At 42.7% G+C, this 18,214-nt stretch overlaps 1 protein-coding gene across 1 annotated transcript in view; it reads left to right on the top strand.

The window, feature by feature from the left end:
- Window positions 1-18,214, top strand: part of retn (retained) — a 114,981-nt gene that overhangs the window by 83,877 nt on the left and 12,890 nt on the right. The window lies entirely within an intron of this gene.

Raw genomic sequence — 18,214 nt, 5'->3', positions numbered from 1 at the left:
ATACATCGCGGATATTTCGCGCGTTGAAGAGTCTGAAGCCGCTCTACTTACACACATCCTATCTACATCTATAATTTATATTTAACTCATGCATATCCATCATACATCTTGTCACGGTCACGCGCTGTGCCCCCAGCCCGTCTTTCGCATCTCCAGAAAAATACTCGGAACTCGGATTAAGAAAAACTCGAACGGGTGGGCGTCATAAATCGGGCCGGGCACCATCCGACCTCTTTCAAGAGGAGAGACGCGTCCCGCAAATTTGTTTAGATCCGCCGTTCGAATTTGTCGACCGTTGGAGAAAGATACACAAGATACACACGCGTGACTGCCCCGCGACCCGCATCGCGTTTCCTGCACACGTGGATTTTCGTAGCCGGTACGTCCGACCGGCGCGTCATAAACGTCCACGTGGTTAAAAGGTTCGATAACACGTTGCATCTGCTCGGCACCGAAAGCACCGAAATTAGAATCGCCGATGAGGCGCGGAGCGGAACAAAACGTCCGTGAAATCGCACGGTCGTAGAGTCTCTCTCTCTCTCTCTCTTTCTCTCTCACAAACGCGGGGGACAAACGGAATTTGTCGAGAGACGAGATTATCGCCAAGATGAAACTTCTTTCTGACGGCCGTGCAGAAGGGAGATCGATCCGCGTGGAATCGCAGTCCTGCGGTGAACCGGAAACGTCGGGCTCTAATTATAAACATGGCGACTCGTCCATCAATCAAGCCCCGCCAGTGATGCGTCAGTGCTTCTGTTCTTTTCCCTTCTTTTTCTCTCTCTCCCTCTCGTCGTTTCTCTACGAAGTTTGTGGCGCAACTTTGAGTCTGAGACGATGCTATTATTATGCCTACCTCCCCAGGGATAATTAGAGTAGATTGGATCAACATATCCGTCTGTCTCTTTCCAGTCGTCCCTCCGTCGGCCGTCGGTATTTTATGAATGATAATTTGGTACGGTAAAGAGCTGCCAAGGTGCTAAATGATCGTTCGGAAAGTGATAACATGTGGCGCGTTGGCTGACTCTTATGTAACTCATGCGAACTGATCAACCTTCGTCGGATTCGAAAAAAATATCATATCGATATTTCGATGTAAAAATTTTCAGAAATAGTGGAATAAGAAACGGGAATGCGTGAACGGGCCGAGAGTAAAACCGGGGGATGGGGACGATCGAGAACGGGGGATGAGGGATATCACGATGATGCGCGACCGTAAGGCAACGTATAGCGTCGTTTGTTTCGCGGGTTATTATACTTCATGAATGGTAATAACGAGTCGACGATCATAAATCCTCGAGGAGATCAATGCCGATTGATCTTTCGATTCGCTCGGTAACGCGGTTCGATTAAAATCGCGGGGCGAGCGAGGGAAGAGAAAAAGAGGGAGAGACGATATCGAACGGGCCGCGTATCTCTCGAATGTCTCGCGGGTAAAAGCTCCGGACGTGTGGGCATCAGGGACCTGGTCGGGCCCCGGGATCGGGCCCTCCCGCGGGCTGCGTTATTGTGCCGACGCGCGGCTGCCCCACGCACGCAATAATTCAACACTAACGTAACGCATAACACCTTACTACGTCCGTGGATATAAAAGACCATTCATCATATTCGGGTATATTAGTCCAGCCACCACCAATTTGTGTTTGCTATCATCGCGCTCCGAGCTAGGCGCTCTCAGCTTTTTAGATATACAAACGCACGGACAAATTATCGCGGCTAGTCGATTATCAGTCTCCGACGTCGGCGATTTATATTTTCTTTCGCGCGTGATAACTTTAATAAGCGTTCGCGAAGAGGTGGCATTTTCCATCGTGTGTTTTTCGTCGTTTTTTTAGAAGCTTTATAATTATTTCCTAATTAAATCAGGAAATTGGAAGTAGGAAATAAATTTTGGGCTTATTTCGTATATATTCGAAATGAGCGTCCAAGTTTTATTCGACTGATCAACTGGAGGTAGAACAAGATAGTTATTAAGATGAAGAAATCATTCGACAGTATAACGATGACAAATGGACGCCTTCACAATTTGAATGCTACAAAGTGTCATCAGCTAGTTTAAAAAAGGTCCATAAATTGATACACCATAGCACTTACCACGTGAAAAGAACAGGTTTACTGAAGCATTCAAAAATTTGAGATTTCAGATACAGATCTGGAAATAATTTTATTGGGTTATTAAAATAATTAAGTAAAATACCACTTAAATATCATGATAATACTGCAAAAATTTTTAATAATTTCTAACAATCCGAACGTTTTACATAATTATATTCAACAATATTATTTTCAAATCTATATCTGGCCACTTTTTTTTAGATTTTTTTCAGTAAAATTTTTTTTTCACGAATAAACAAATTTGATATTTTATCGTGTCTTTTCTACGTTGCTTATTACGTACATAACATGATAACGCTCACAATAATAGGTACGGTTACGACATTTATTGATAATGCATATCACATTTATCTAAACTATAAGGTTATAGAAATTATTCAATTTTATGAGAATAATTTAGATCGCTTTTTAATTGATAGGATAACATTATATTTTCTGTGCGCGCGTGTGTGTGTGTATGTTTCATGTGACAAATGACATGATATTACATCGTAGAATAAAGGAGAGCGTAAGCTGAGGCCGACGCTGCGTGGAATTTTATATTAATATCATGTTTGTTTTGTACTTGGTGCAACACACGCATGGAAACTTCTTTTCGGGGAATTTATCTTTTAATACCCTTTAAATCCGACGTGGTAATAGATATTACTAAGGCCGTTTCGCAACAAAGTGTCCCACCCGTTTCGAACCCGCCGCGACGACAGGGTATTCGTATATCAAAAGCGCCGACGAGGCACGCGGAACGCACAAATTCGCGCAAGCGGAACATAATTTAACTCGATATTGCCGCCGAATAGAACCGGTTCGAGAATCGATGTAACCCTTGACGATCCAGAAAATTCTCTGACGGGATATTCGATCAATCTTAGGAACAGCCATTGAATCAGATAAATGAGAAGACGCGAGAAACGACGAATTTATATAAGTAGCTAATATTTAATAATTATATTGCCCGCGTTTGATTTTTAATTAAATGTATTTTGTCTTAAAAAACGAATTTAGAGTCCAGAATAAGAAAAAAAAAAGTACAAACAATATAAAATATAAAGTCATAAAGTCATTTATCCTTTTCGTATTTTTCAAATTACAATAAGGCGTTTTCCTTAAGTTTGTCAACTTTTATACATATTATGATATATTATATTTCAAAGCTATTGTATACTGAGAATATGCATTGCACTTTTTTTCCATTCATTTTCGGCTCGTGTGCCATTTCGACACGCGCAGTTTCTGAACAAAACTCCATTTAGATCTAGTAAAGGTGGCGACATTAAGTATAATCTAAATATGTCTTTTGTGTCAATAATATGATTCTTCATAAAGGAGAGCGTGTCATAAAGGAACGATGTCATACGATGTCATTTCATGCGATGCATTTCAGACGTTTGAACGTGTTCTCGAGAACGAAGTTCTTCTGTAAAGAAAATAGTATTAGGTGTAACTGAAAAGATGAAAAATGCACGGTTGTCAATTCTATTGTAATTTATTTAAGCTACATCCACTACGTCACAAGCTACATCCATCAGATCACGTGCTACATCTATCAGGTCAGAAGCTACATCCATCAGGTCATAAAATTCCATTCGTCTATCTCATTTTGTCCTCGTCTACTTTTTCGATTTAGGCCTTTTCCAATCTGATCCAGTGCGATTCAAATTTTATTGCGAAAAACCATGACTGTACATTATCGATTATGCGAGCGTTCTTTATTCACATATATTGCTAATATCGCCCGAAAGACCGACCGTTATAAATCCCAACCCATTTAATATGCAAATCTCGGCACCTCCGACAGCCCGAGGTCTGCACACTTGCTTTCTTTCTTTCCTTTTTTTTTTTTCGTGCCACGAACGAGTTTCAATCGCCAGTGTAATTCATACCGCGATGGACGACTGCGCGAGTAGTGCCATTCTCTTCTCGAGTACGTTATTATCTTTACTTCCCTCTCTGTCGCTTCTTCTCGGCTTTTGCATTCACATATTATGTTCATGTATATTTGCACTGGCATAAAATATATATCTGTACGAGGATTAAAAAATGTAAAATAACTCCACAAATCAAAGGCGATATCATCTTTCTCGTATTAAATATTCAGAGGAATTAATTTAGTAATACCATATAGTATTTTAACGTGCGAGACGACAATAAAAGTTATTTCCTTCAAATTGAGACACGTCTTTCATTCGCAAAAAGATTCAGAAATGAATATTTCGTATATATACGAAAGAGAGAAGATATCGCGGCGGGATATCAAATAAAATATTAATGTTAAAGGAAAACGCAAATAGCAACAGGATGTTCTCTTCTTTTTTATCTCGCTTGTAAAAAAAAAAAGCACTCGATCGAGGATGCTCTTGAGGGAATTGATTGCGAGCACGTCGCGTCGCGCGAGTTTAAAAGTATGTTTAAAAGTACAAGTTGCAAGTGCGCGCGGCGCGGAACTGCAGCATCGCGTTACGGCCGCTTCGAGAAAAATGCCTTTTTACTCGCGCGGCGCGGGTAACGCATTAACGCGGAGAACACGTGTTCGGCACGAACACTTTTCGCTACACACTTATGAACACGCACCGCGTACGTGATGTCTGCATACACAAGATATTACATGGGTTTCCATAGGTGCGGTCTCTCGTCCTCCGATATTCTTCTCTGTCTCTCTCTCTCTCTCTCTCTTTCTCTCCTCGCCGGTCGCGTTCTGTCGCTTTGCGACGAATTCTCAAATTCTCGAGTTAAACGCTCTCCTTCGTAGTTTTCGTGCGCTTTGCAGATTAAAAAGAAAGCCGAACACGAGGAAGAGTAGGGAACCATCGCTGAAATTGAGCAACCCCCCCGTTAGCCGCGCGATGCGCCCCGAACGAAATCCGCGGTGGTAGTCTTAATAGTTATCGTGCCGCGCCGCCGTTACTTTTAGTACCTTTTCGTACCTCCGTGCATCTCGTCCACGCGGATTCGCGCATACTTAGTGCATGCGCCGTGCATGTCTTTACATACGAATAAGAGGAGAGAGAGAGAGAGAGAGAGAGAGAGAGAGAGAGAGACTCGCGCGCTAGAAAATATTTTCCATTGTGCAACCAAAGGAGACGACGGTGATTCGCCGGCGAGCTGACACACGAACGCACGATTCGCCTCTGTCCCCCTTTTCTCTCCTATTTTCTTATTATTCGATATTTTGTGCCGGGAGCACGTTCGTATGCCGTTACTCGGTAACTGCACGCCGTCACGGCATATTGTAACTAGTTTGAAATGTTTGACTTTGCCTCGCAACAGCGAAAGCAACATTTCTCAGCGAAAATAGTTTCTCCTCTCTTTTGCGCCTGCGATACCGCGCGCTTGGTACCGATGGCCTTGGCTATTTCGAATGCAAATTAGATAACGACCGACGCTATTGGAAATTTGTAAATCAGTTTACGTCCCGATCGAGCTTTTCATCGAGCGCGACACGACGGCTCATCGACGAAAGGCGACGAGCCTTCCACTCTCTCGCACATCGTGCACGAGTTATCGAGAGATTCCCGAATCGAAATTTTATTGCTGTCTTAGTTTCAAAACGTTTATAGGGGATTATGACAGATTTAATTTATGTGGGAATTAAATTCCTACTTTGTATATGAAATGAGCAGTAAAAAAATAATTTTCTACTTCGAGGCTCAAAAGAAGTGATTTCGACGATAGAATATCGTGTGACTCTAATTAGAAGTTATAATTAATTTTAATTACAGTTAAAAATAAGAAATAAAATTTCAATTTCAGCTCTTTTTCTCTCTCCCTCCCTTCCTCCCTCCCTCCCTCCCTCCCTCCCCTCTTCTCCCCCCCTCTCTCTCTCTCTCTCTCTCTCTTTCATCTCCTTGATCTTCTCCAAACAGATTTTCGGCAAAACAATAGTATTATTTTTCAATATTTTCATTATTTTATTTTTTGTTTTCTCCCTTTCATATATTTCTTCTTTCTCTACTATCGTTTGCTTTTCTTTTGTTTTTGTATGTTCTTAGGTTCGCCCTTAGAACGCTTTATCTATCTTTCTCTTCTCTCTCTCTCTCTCTCTCTCTCTCTCTCTCTCTTATATCAATATCTTCTATATTTAATTTACTGATAAAAATAGTGCACGAAACCATTTGCAATCCGAAGAAATATAATTTTAATATGCGGAAAAAATAACTTCAGATACTAAAAAACTCAAAGGGTTAAACAACGCGACGTTATGATTATTGCTAACAAATTTCCAATAGATTTCAGAGAACTCGAAACGTTATTCTCAACAGGCCTTTATTATATAATAAATATCAAAATTCATATGCGTTACTGCCTTTACTGAGAATCGATCTTCGGTCGTCCCAAAGGGACGCCTATAAAATCGTCAGAGCAGGGCATGTTTCAGGTCAAAAAGGCAAGCGGAGATACGTTTCACGGTTCCAAACTTAAAATGGCGTGTGGACGCGAAGTCGGCCGATCAAATCGATGGAATCTAAACGACGCACTCATCTCAAGCGATGTTATACGCGAGATTACCGGTCCCTCCCCTTGCCTCTTTAACACTTTCGTTTATACCTCTATTTGTATCTCGCACCCGCTCCAATGTCGTTTTATCGTCTTTACGACCTTGTCGAGCAAATCGACGAGCCGGTGTCGACATCCAAGCAACGACGATAATCGGAGAGAGAAAGACGCAGAGAGAGAGAGAGAGGGGGGGGAGGGGAAGAGGAGAAGAGGAGAGAGGGAGAGAGTCAATCCACCCTGTCCATAAACACTCGGCCTCGGATACCGCCATAAAACGAAATAAAGTCTAAGCACCGTTTGAACGCCGATGGGCCTGCATTGTTCCCGCGAATGATGGATTTCATCTCTGACGGATCGGACGTAAAATGCTTTTCTTCGAAGTCGTCGCGGAGCCAACGCGGCGATATTTCCAAATCCATCCGATAAATCTCCTCGACGGTTGACCGACCTCTGGATCATCGTCAATTTCGGCCTGAAATCGGCCTGAATCGCAAAGCCCTCCCGCAGCTTACGAAACGAACCTGAATCTCTAATTGTTAGGAACCAAGGATTTGGAGAAAAAGGCCCACGAAAAGGCCGACAGATTTTATCGAACGAATGTTTATTCCATTTTTGCATAAGAACAGGTATACGAATTTCGGTGAAATTCGTGGAAAATCCAACGTCGTTTGAACGATGGAAAAAATCTCCTTCCAAGTCTGCAAAATATAATGCGCTATCCCATCGATATTATTTTTGTAATATCATTTGTACAGAGTGCAATTCAATTCTGCCGATTAACCGTTCACCTGTTTGTCGTGTCGTTCCGATAAACCTTTCGTGACCGACGTATCCGCTGTTCGTGGAAGATACGTGATTAAGTTTTCTTATCGAATTTGAAGGATAATTCATCGCATTTTTGCGCTAATTGGCGCATCCGTTAATACGTCATCGAAAATAATGAAGAATAATGAAGAAACACAGATAAAAGGAAATAGAATTCTTGGTAATTAAAAAAATAAACATCTCTTACAATCACTTGCGATTTGTATATGTATTGAAGAACAGGAATATGTAAAACAATCGTTTTCTTATTTTTTTTTAACATGCTCTTCAATTATCTAGACGTTGCTGATGCGGCCTCGCTCTTCGCAGAAGTTTCGTGATAAATTTAATCGCGGTTCTCTAAAGAGGCGAGTAATCATCACTAATTCTTTGGAATCCCAGAATAATGATGTACCCCCGCGCTGATTGATGCCCTCCGGCATTGCAGCTAGGCTACGCAAAAATGACGCTTTCGTGCAGCAAACCCGAAACTCCTTCAGACATTAATTATTATAATGTGGATTCGATGGTATTCGAACGGACCTTGACAGAGCGTGCATCTCGAAACTGGTAGCTGAGACTTTACGGATCATCCTCCGAAAGATTCCACGAATTTTCGCATTTCTTTCTAATTGATCTCGATGTATTCTTTTTTTCTTTCCAAGTTTGTTTGAGATTAACCACACAGTGTGTGAAATTAAATCCGTGTTTTAAGAAATTATCAAAGAACAGGATAATAAATTGCACTATTCGGTAGGCAGGATCTTTAGCATCTAATAATCCTATTTTTTTTTTTTTTAATTACATATATAAATTCAGAACAATTGCTTACAATGCGAATCACCTGCCGTATTTTTAACGGACTTGCAACGTAGCAGCTCAAAATATAAATCATAGTTGGATTTTTCCCTTTGAAAAAAATCATTTTTCGTATATCAACCTACTAGAATATATCAAAGGGACAAAATAGAGCTGTCGGTGCCTGGATGTTTTGAAAAACCGACTCGAAACGTGAACGCGGACCTCCGAATCCGCTTGGCCTTTGACCGTCGCGGATAATTGAATTTCTACCGCGCGCGTGTCTACGTGACAGTTATGGTTGGTAACACGGGAACGTTACACCTGTCCAATTAGTTATTCACTCGCGCGCGCGCGCGCGCGCGCGCGAGTTCGACCTACATTTTCCAGTAGCAGACAGGTGACCGGATGGCTTCCAGCATCCGAGAGTCGAGAGGGAGCCGCCGGCTGCCCCCGACACGTTTCAGTGCTATAGATAGTGCGCACGCGAGCACACGCGGACGGCCGAATGAACGAGCGAGTGAGCGAGCGGTCGAACGAAAAGCATTTAACAGGATGACGTCCGCACATTCTAGACGTCCCGACGCCGGGCGTTCCCCGTGCTATCATCCGTTACGTTCTCGTGACGTAATTGTCGAATTCTTGTCCCAAGAGTCAGCCTTCGTTTACCAACGCCCGAGAGGCGCGAGCTTCGACTTCTCGGTCCGTGGCGTCTGTCGGGGCATCGCTCGCAGTTGGAATTATTGTCTACCCCGGAGCGTAAAGATTGATTTATGGAGATTCCACTATCTTTCGCGCTCCCCGGCTCTCTCGGACCAGTCACGTACAGTCACCGTACCAGGCCGAACGCTCTAAACGCGTCGTTCTCGATTAGATTTGAAACGAGCGCCATTTCAGTGGGCCGTGCCATTAATTATCGGGGGAATTGATTCTCTTCTTATTCCAGAGACAGCCGGAGTTTATGGCGGACAAAGCTTTGCTCACCGCAAGCTTTGCACCGCTCGAAATTTTGATGACTACTTTGACATTCTTAAATAATTTGCAGATATTCTATAAACTGGGAAAAACTTCGATAATATTAACTCTCTTTTTAAATTCCTCAAATTCTATAGGTTTTCTTTCGAAGTTACAGATGCTCTACAAATTTTAATGCTACTTTGACGCTTCATAGTTATGATATTATAATTGTTACTCCTTTTTTTAAACTCGTAACTTCTACAGAGTTAATCTTAAAGCTACCCTAAAACTATGAAACTATGAAAGGTTTTAACCAAAGGTTCAATTTCGACTTTAGACGTTAGACCGGAATTAAAGAGAACGTTAGAGCATTTCATCATAGCTGAAACGTCGTTCAACACTTTGCGCGAGTCTCTCAACGAACTTGCGTACGTTTGTTTTCACGCTCCGACGATGGTAACGACTTTTTATGGGAAACGGCGTAGTCATGCGGGTATGCGCTATTAGAGCCCTATCGAGCGCTACACGAGTCGCATCATAAATGTAACTCGTGAGCGATATCTTCGCACATGCGACATAATGAAGGACCATGCGCGACGGAAAGGGGGAAACGAAAGGCGCTGGCGAACGAAGGCACGAGGGGGGATAAAATGATCCGAGCGGAAGAAGGACGAGCCTTGCGCGAGGAACGGACGTCGCATTCTGCGGGCGGCTCGATGCTGCAGCGTGGGAAGTAAAATACGACTGTTATAGACGGCCGACGGCCATTTCCATCGTGGCGGCTTAGTATCGGCGGGGCACTAAGTCTGAACTAATTTGCTTATTAATATTTCACAGGCGCCGATCGCTTTGGGGCTTCGTGACGTATCGCTTCTCCCTTCCTTCTCAATTGCCTCGCTTGCAGTTTCTCTAGTCTCCACCTCCGTTTCTCTCTCTCTCTCTCTCTCTCTCTCTCTCTCTCTCTCTCTCTCTCTCTCTCTCTCTCTCTCTCTCTCCATCTGAAAGTGCAATACCCTGTACACTCTGTTACATCTCCTTTATGCCCTCCTGCACCCTCTGTGTTTCTGAAAGAAGCCGCGATACATCTTTGGCTTTGTATAGCACGTGCGCACAATTGACCCTGTGTGTCCTTTCTTAAAGAAAACCTGACGTCCTACACACGCTGGGCTCCAATACGCCTACATGTGTCTGCGGCCAGACTGTGACTGTGACTGTGGTTAAGTTTTCAACCAAATAACCTTCCTATATAATTTTCCATTATATGATTTTCAAGATCATTTTCAAGACTTCAACATACGACGAAAAGATTATCAGCGAAATGAATGATGAAGATGCGTGCAAAGATCTCTCGGTTGACGAATAGTTTCAAAAATTGCATTGTCAATCAATCAATGGGTCATGATGTCACGAGCGAAAATTTACATAGCAACCTTTATAACATGTATTCGCGTAAGTGATCTGTCATTAACTAAGTAGTTTGACAAAGCAAAAAATACAATATCTCGCTTTCTGGCATCACGTGAAAAGAACAATTTTGCTGAAATATATAAAAATTTGACCAGATACAAATCTGAAAATAAGTTCGCTGAGTTAAAATATTTCTATGAAACGTTCAAACTGGTTGCTAGAATAACAAAATTTTTTGTAAAATTATCATCATACTTTAGTACCTTTCATAATTATTTCGATGGCCTAATTCTTTTCAGATCTTTGTCCAATCAAATTTTTAGAAATGCCGCAACTTGAGTTTCTCTTTCTAGACTAATGTCCATCTAATTACACGAATCGATTCAAACTTGAAAAGCAGTTTAACGATTTGAATATGCAAGCAAAAACATATCTCCGCGTAAATAACTTGTCGACAAAATAACTTTGCATTGGAAAAACTGTAAATGCAAAGTACTCGTTTTATACATATATTCTGCAATTAATCCAGTACATTACGTAGAAACGTGGAGACCACAACTTGAACTTTCTTGTCCAGACTAATTTCCATTCTAGTCGCTCGAATCGTAAACTCGTTGAGACGCAGTTTAACGATTCGAATGTGCAAACAAAAATATCTGCGTAAGTGACTTGTCACGAAGAAATAAGCTTCAGCTCGATGGAGCAGAGAATGCGCAAAATACGCATTTCGTTATCAATGTACGTAAGAAATGAAACGTGGAGACCACAAAATTTGAAGTTTCTCTCTCTCTCTCTCTCTCAGACTAATTCCCATTTCCAACCGCTTGAATCGTAAACTCATCAGAACGCAGTTTAATGATTCGAACGCGCGTCCACCGTGGGCGTAATCCAAGACGTTCGACGAACAAACTTCATTACCGCTTATGACGATTTATTCCGATGCGATTAACGTCGTTAAAGCCCAAAGGCGTATCAGCGGGTTTACGACCCCTGACGAATTCGCATCTCGCAATAGTCGCAATGGCCGCGCTAAGTTTCCCGCCGCTGCCGTGGAAGCCGGGATTTGGGTCGTGACGGACGTGGTGTGCACGACGGACGTAAACTCTTATTCTGGCAGAATGACAAGTACGAATCGAAAGTTATTTTCGCCGCTCGATATATAGGTTGATTTATATCTGGCATCGGACAATAACGTAACGTAGATGTCGCACTTTGGATGGCCGTTTTATAACCCCGAGAATAGTCGGCGAGACGGTCGCGTTTTCGCGGAAGATTCGATAATTATTCCGCGCTAAATGTTACGAGCATAATAACGCGCCGTGCATCGTTGGTCGTTAACTTTTTTACGGCCATCGCGACAGCTTATTCCATTCGTGATTTTGCATTATCGCGCTACACGCGCCTGTCTCCGAGATGCCAAGAGATACCGACTTTCATCTCGCGATCGTTGTTTCTTCATTACGATAGACTGAGGTTTTATACGCTATAGCGCAATTTTTACCGCGATCTCGAATAATCGTTCTTAATTTACGATGCGGCCCGATGCGCGATGTCGCTCGCCAAGGGACGTTTTATGCTGTGATTTATCGCTTTATACGCGACCCCTCGACGAGAGATTGACGTCTCGACGAGATAATTTGCCAACTTGGCGCTTACAAAGCGCGTCTCTCTACCTGGCCTCTACTCGCGCGATGCGATAGCGAGGTCCGCAATTTTTGCCGAGGTCATCATTTCGATCGAAAAAACAAATGTCGAAATAAAGCGGTGTACGCGCAACCGACCGAACAGATACGGCGCGTTGGTTAACGCGCCATTTTACGTCACATCAAAGCTTCGCCACATTGTTGGCAAGTGCCTGGTAGTAATCCCGGTTATCCCTCGCGTTTATCCCTCGCGAGGGTATCCGTGAGAGTAGCCATGCGCGAGCAAAGGAACGACGACAGACTCGTCGTCGCCATCTCCTTCTTCTTCTTCTTTTTCTTCTTCTTCTTCTTCTTCTTCTTCTTCTTCTTCTTCTTCTTCTTCTTCTTCTTCTTCTTCTTCGTCTTCGCGTCTGGAAACCCCGGCGGAGCAGCCCGAGCGAAGAGTACGACTCTCTGCGAAAGAAACGTTCCGCGAAAAGACAGGATCTCTCGTAAAAGGCGATACGTCCGTCTGAGATCGCGTCTCCCTTCTAATTGTGGCAGCCTCCGTGCATGTTTATCGAACTAGACACGCGTCGCGTGTCGAGAGGAACGCGAATATCGTATCCAGATGAGAGAAGAAGAAAGATCAGACAGGCGAAAAACATCTGATATTACCTGCTTTATAAAAAGCATCGAGTCAAATGACGAATGTTCGAGTGTTCGCGTTTAAATCCCCGCCGACTTAAAAAGTCGGCGTCGTTTGAGCAACTGAATCGTACACATGGCACCACGGCGGAGCAGGCGTGCAAATCGGAGCTTGTCGTAAAGTCTATCAAAGAAGCCGTAGACCCGACGTCACAAGCGAGCGCACTTTATCGCTCGCGATATTATTTGGAGATTTTATTGTCGACACGCAACCTCGATACACGCGCGTACGGACCTCCTCCTTCGTCCTTGCTCCAAGGGCCACCCAGATCGACGTCATCTCGCACAACTCGGAAAAAAAAAAGTGAATGATGAACAAACGAGAAAATACAAAAGGCAGGAAATTGTTCAAAATTTTGGAAAAAGAAATGCGAGGCGATTCGTCTCTTGATTTTTCATGAACGCTGCGGTCGAATCTACATTTAATTTTGATTTATTTTTATTGTATACTGAAAAATTTACATAATGTAGAAATATTGACAGATGTAAAAAACATGATGAATATATAGCATAATCAGCGAAGCAGCGAAGACGTTGCTATGAAGTCCACCAGACAATACAATACATGAAACTGACGATAAGAAAAGATGGCATGATAAAATAGATCCATAGATCTATATTCTGAATTTTTTTACAAAATTGCTTTTAAAAGTGATTTATATTCAATTAAAAGATGTATATAAGCCATTTTTATAAAAGAATAAAAGATAAAAGAAGATTTAAAATATGAAAGTCACAAGTCACAATAAAGAATAATACATCGTCACACTCGTACGGAAAAATCAGAAAAATCAAACAATACTTAATGCGAAACGAAGAGAAAAATACATATTTAGAAAGGAATGAATTGAAATTGCCATGCTATTTGATGAATTTGATGAATAATGTCGACATTGTATCTAACATTCACTAGATATAATGAAATTTATTTTCAGCAACGGCATGAAAAGAAGGAAAAGAAATGGAAAATTTAACAAAAGAGGGTAACATTCTAATACTTGACAATAGAGAAAAAGAATGGCCATGAATTTCACGGAATCATGCAGAGAAAAAAGAGCAGGTGATAATAAAGAGTCCCTCTATATTAATAATATGTTATATTGAAATTGTAGCAAAAATTGTTGTAAAAAGAAACATAGCATAATGAGAGGTATGTGTCCTTTTTTCGGATATTACAAGAGGCCAGACACCAATTTTGTTGTACGCATTGGACATTTAGATAAACGTTAAGCCAAGGCTGAAATATGAGATACATCGACAATAGTAGGAGACAATAAGCAGTTGGGATATTAAAGTTTTGGTGAAGTTCAGAGGATGTGACGGGCGGTAGGGGTGTAAGAAACGTCTCGTTTCTTACGCGTCTGATACGCCTAGAGCGTAATCCACCGCCGATCTCGATTATTCTACGTTCGATCCATCTTGTTTTCTCGGATTATGTCGCTCGACGAGGAGACACTGGGAGAGGCAGCGACGATACCACCCACGAAGCGATTCTCTACTTTGCTCCACACCCGTAACTCAGCCGTAACGCCCCGGGGATGCCTCGGCGGCTGACGGAAATAAAATTATTCGATTCGTCGAGCAACAAGTGGCTCCTGAGGGGGAGAATCGTTAACGCCGGATCCATCGTAGAGATTTCGATGCCTCGATAGCGCAACCCACCACCAACGGTGCTGCATTTGTGACCGTTTGATGCATCGCGTCTCTAACCCCGTGGGGAGACGCGAGTCGCGCCGCGGCCAGCAGCCAGCAAGGCGCTTCCACAGGGAGAGAGAGTTCGTCGTTAATAATTTGCGACTTGTTTGCGTCATTTGCGTACGCGTTAGCTCATAGCCGAGTCGACGGCCGCCGCGTACTCGAAACGAACGCGACGTGTCTCTTCGCGAAGATCTCGAATACAAAACCGGCTAGCACGACACTCGTGAGGAGGGAACTTTGAGAGACGAATAATCGGAAAAGAGAGAATATATGGCCGAGTGACGATTGAAGTGGAGGAATGAGAGGGGCAGGCAAGACGAGGGGAAAGGAGAGGAGAGGGAAGAAGGGACACGTAGCGGAGAAACGTAACGACGAGGCTCATAAGCATTGCTACAAAAGCGCAGCCCGTTGAGCGCAACCCTACGTACGTTGCCTTCGTCGTTTCATTGCGGCACTCTCCGACAGTTAACTTCACTAAGACGGATCGTAAATTACGCCAATATTTCCGCGAAATCCTAACAAGATTATAAACCAGATTGTAGCGGTCTACGCGGCGGCTGCGGCCGTGCCGCGCTCCCTCTTTTCCTCGCCGGAACCTTTCTTAATCTTCGAGCCTCTCGAGCGGAGAGCCGGGAGTGAGAACTCGAGTGAGATGCGAAGGAAAAAAAAAGGAAGGGTGAAGAGAAAGAAGGGTGAGGGGAGGGGGAGGGAGGTAAACAGGGAGGAGATCTATTTATAATGCGTTTGCGCCTTTGCAGGGGCCCAGCCGGTGAAGGCAGTAAATGTCACGTGTATTTCATATGAAACTCCACCCCCTCCCGGCTATTCCTCGCAATGCCAATCTCTTTTGCCGGTCTGATAATGCCAAGCGCTAACAAAGTTAACCCGCGCGAAAGACTCTCTAGAGAAGTCCTCCCTCCTCTTCTCCCTCCCCCGCCCGGCTCTCCATCCCGCGCTGTCCCATCCGTTTCAGCTTTTGAACTTTATATTTATTATAAGGGATATCTATTCTTTTTGAAAGCGATAGATATGCATTTGGATAAGTTTTTAACAATGGGCGAATGTCGTGAGGATCGCAATTTGTTGAGTTATCGTTTAATCATCGGATGAGAGAAGATGACACATACCAGCATAAACCACAATGCCGCAAGACAACTCGTAAAATGCATGACGGATGTATTGTAACGGACATGATAATATACCTAGCTTAGAAACACCTAAAAAATTTGAAAAATCTTTAAATATGTATATTTTCCCAAGTTTCCTGGGGATTAATCTTTACTGAAATACAAAATAGGGTAGAACCGAACTGAACCGAACAATAAATCTGTCGCATAATCAGACCTTTTATTGACTAATCCGGTATTTCCGGATAAACAGATAATTAGATTTTATCCGGCAATTACATAGAAATTGAAAAAAAAAATTTTATCCATTTTTTGCAATAGAAATAGAATATTGCGAATTGAAGATTACAATTAGTAGATCGGCACATCCTTAGAAAGAAGTGTCAGAATTAAGAGGAAAGAAGGATCCAATGTAAGTTGGGATTTCTTTATTTCCACTGTGAGAACCGTCGAATGACTGGCAAAAGAGGAGCGCGATCAGGGGTATACTCCACCGAGGCTTGTACTCGATAGATTCCGGGGTCGTCACGCGAGATTCTGGGAAAAGCCGTTTTGCGCGTCTGAAATCCCCTTTGAGCGCGAGAGGAGGGGGGGAATGCCGGCCGGCACGTCGGCAGAACGCGGCGTATGCGTGTGTTAATAAAGGCCTCCGACGTAACCGATCGTTATTAGATCGGACACTCCCTCGATCCCGCCGCGCTTGTTTGCCCCTCGCAATAACCCATAAAATGCAACATTTTGTTTCGTATGTCAATTACCCCCACTACACCCCTGGTGGCGAGGGGTATACTCAACAAATATGATACCAAGATGCGCGTTCGCTTCTGAGACTTCGATTGTCCTCTCCTCTCCTCTCTCGAGAGAAGAAACATATCGAAACAAGACCCCCGAATTATCTAAGAAAATTATCTTAGCTTTATAGCTTATAATTTCGCTTTGCGTTTTGAGCTGAAACGAGCCCGAGTGTGCCTGGCTGTCCCGAGTAGTTTCAAGGCTCGGCACTCGGTTTCTTTGCGCTTTTATTTAATTTTATGGCAATATTGCGGGGAATACAACGGGATCGTGTCGCTGTCGTTTGCGGGAAAACGACCGCGGGTGACCACGATCACGGATGGTTCGCGCCTCGCGTGATTTTTATCACGGAATCTCGCACGTCGTATTTTTTCTTTTCCGGGGGGAACGCGCGGCGATACCGCGTAACGCCTGTACGCGAAGCGAATGGCTACTTTGGCTCGTTGAAGGCAACGTGCAATGGCCACTGTTGCTCGTCGCGGTGCTACTTCGCCTCCACTACTACTTGGACGAGTCCGCGGCATGGCGCGGCACGGCGCGACGGCGGCCGTTATAAAAATAACTGCTGATTGGACGCCCTACCAAGAAAAGTCGTAATCGCATCCTGAAACGTTCCCTCCCTCTCTGTCTCTCTCTTTCTCCTTCTCTCTTTCTCTCTCTCACTTTCTATCTCTTCCTTTCTCTTATTCCCCATTTACTCTTTCTCCCTTTCTCTGTCTGTATTCTCTCTCTCTCTCTCTCTCTCTCTCTCTCTCTCTCTCTCTCTCTCTCTCTCTCTCTCTCTCTCTCTCTCCTTTCTCTCCCTATTTTATCTTCCCGAGCATTCACTCCCGCTGTTTTGTATCGCCCTTCCTTTTCTCGTCAATCTCGTGTCGAGACTTATTGTATCGTGTAAAAAGAATTGACAAGTTGCGGGAAAAAATTCGCAAATTCTCTTCCGGATTCTCTTTAGAATTTTATGAAGATTTGGTTAGATTGCGAGACAAGGCGATATGATTTTGACATTCCTTCTTCTATATTATTCTTTTATATTATTTCTTCATTGAAGAATTATTTTGTCCTGGACGTTATGATTCTGGAGAAACCTTTCAAAGTCGAAATTTTATTTTTACTTTAGAACTTTAACATTTATTTTAATTTTAAAACATTTATAAATTCTGAAGGATTGCGATGGAATTAACTTAAAATTGAATTTTTACTTTACCTCTCAAACTTCCATCAAGATTCAAAAGATGAATTCTTGGCAAAATCCTTTGAAATCCTTTAATAATCTTATTAATATAATACTTTTTATTATAATTTTGAATTTGCGAATTGTATTATTGCATAGATTATAAAATAATGTCAGCTGAAATATCATGAAATATATATTTTAATATTAAATAAATATCTGAGACAGAAATAGAAGCTCAAGGTATACAATAATAGTTAAAAAAAATCTTTTAAATATTAAAATAGAAGAAATTTTATTTATTATTATTTTTTTATAATAATTCTAATTGGGGTTGAAAGTAGGAGAAACATTTCGATTTAACTTGGCATTTTGTCAGAATACCGAACACGTTTGCGAGAAATTTCACGAGGTGCATTCTAATTAACATAGATAGCGGAGAGGAAGATCATTGTTATACTCGACGCATCGCTACCGCCATCGATCCGCATTTTCACCCAGGGTAATCTTGCGCGATGCAAGCGACG

The sequence above is a fragment of the Pogonomyrmex barbatus genome, unplaced genomic scaffold (genome assembly GCF_055798465.1).
Source record: "Pogonomyrmex barbatus isolate J1 unplaced genomic scaffold, ASM5579846v1 scaffold1, whole genome shotgun sequence".
Classification (NCBI taxonomy): Eukaryota; Metazoa; Arthropoda; class Insecta; order Hymenoptera; family Formicidae; genus Pogonomyrmex; species Pogonomyrmex barbatus.
This window is presented reverse-complemented; position numbering and strand designations above follow the sequence as displayed.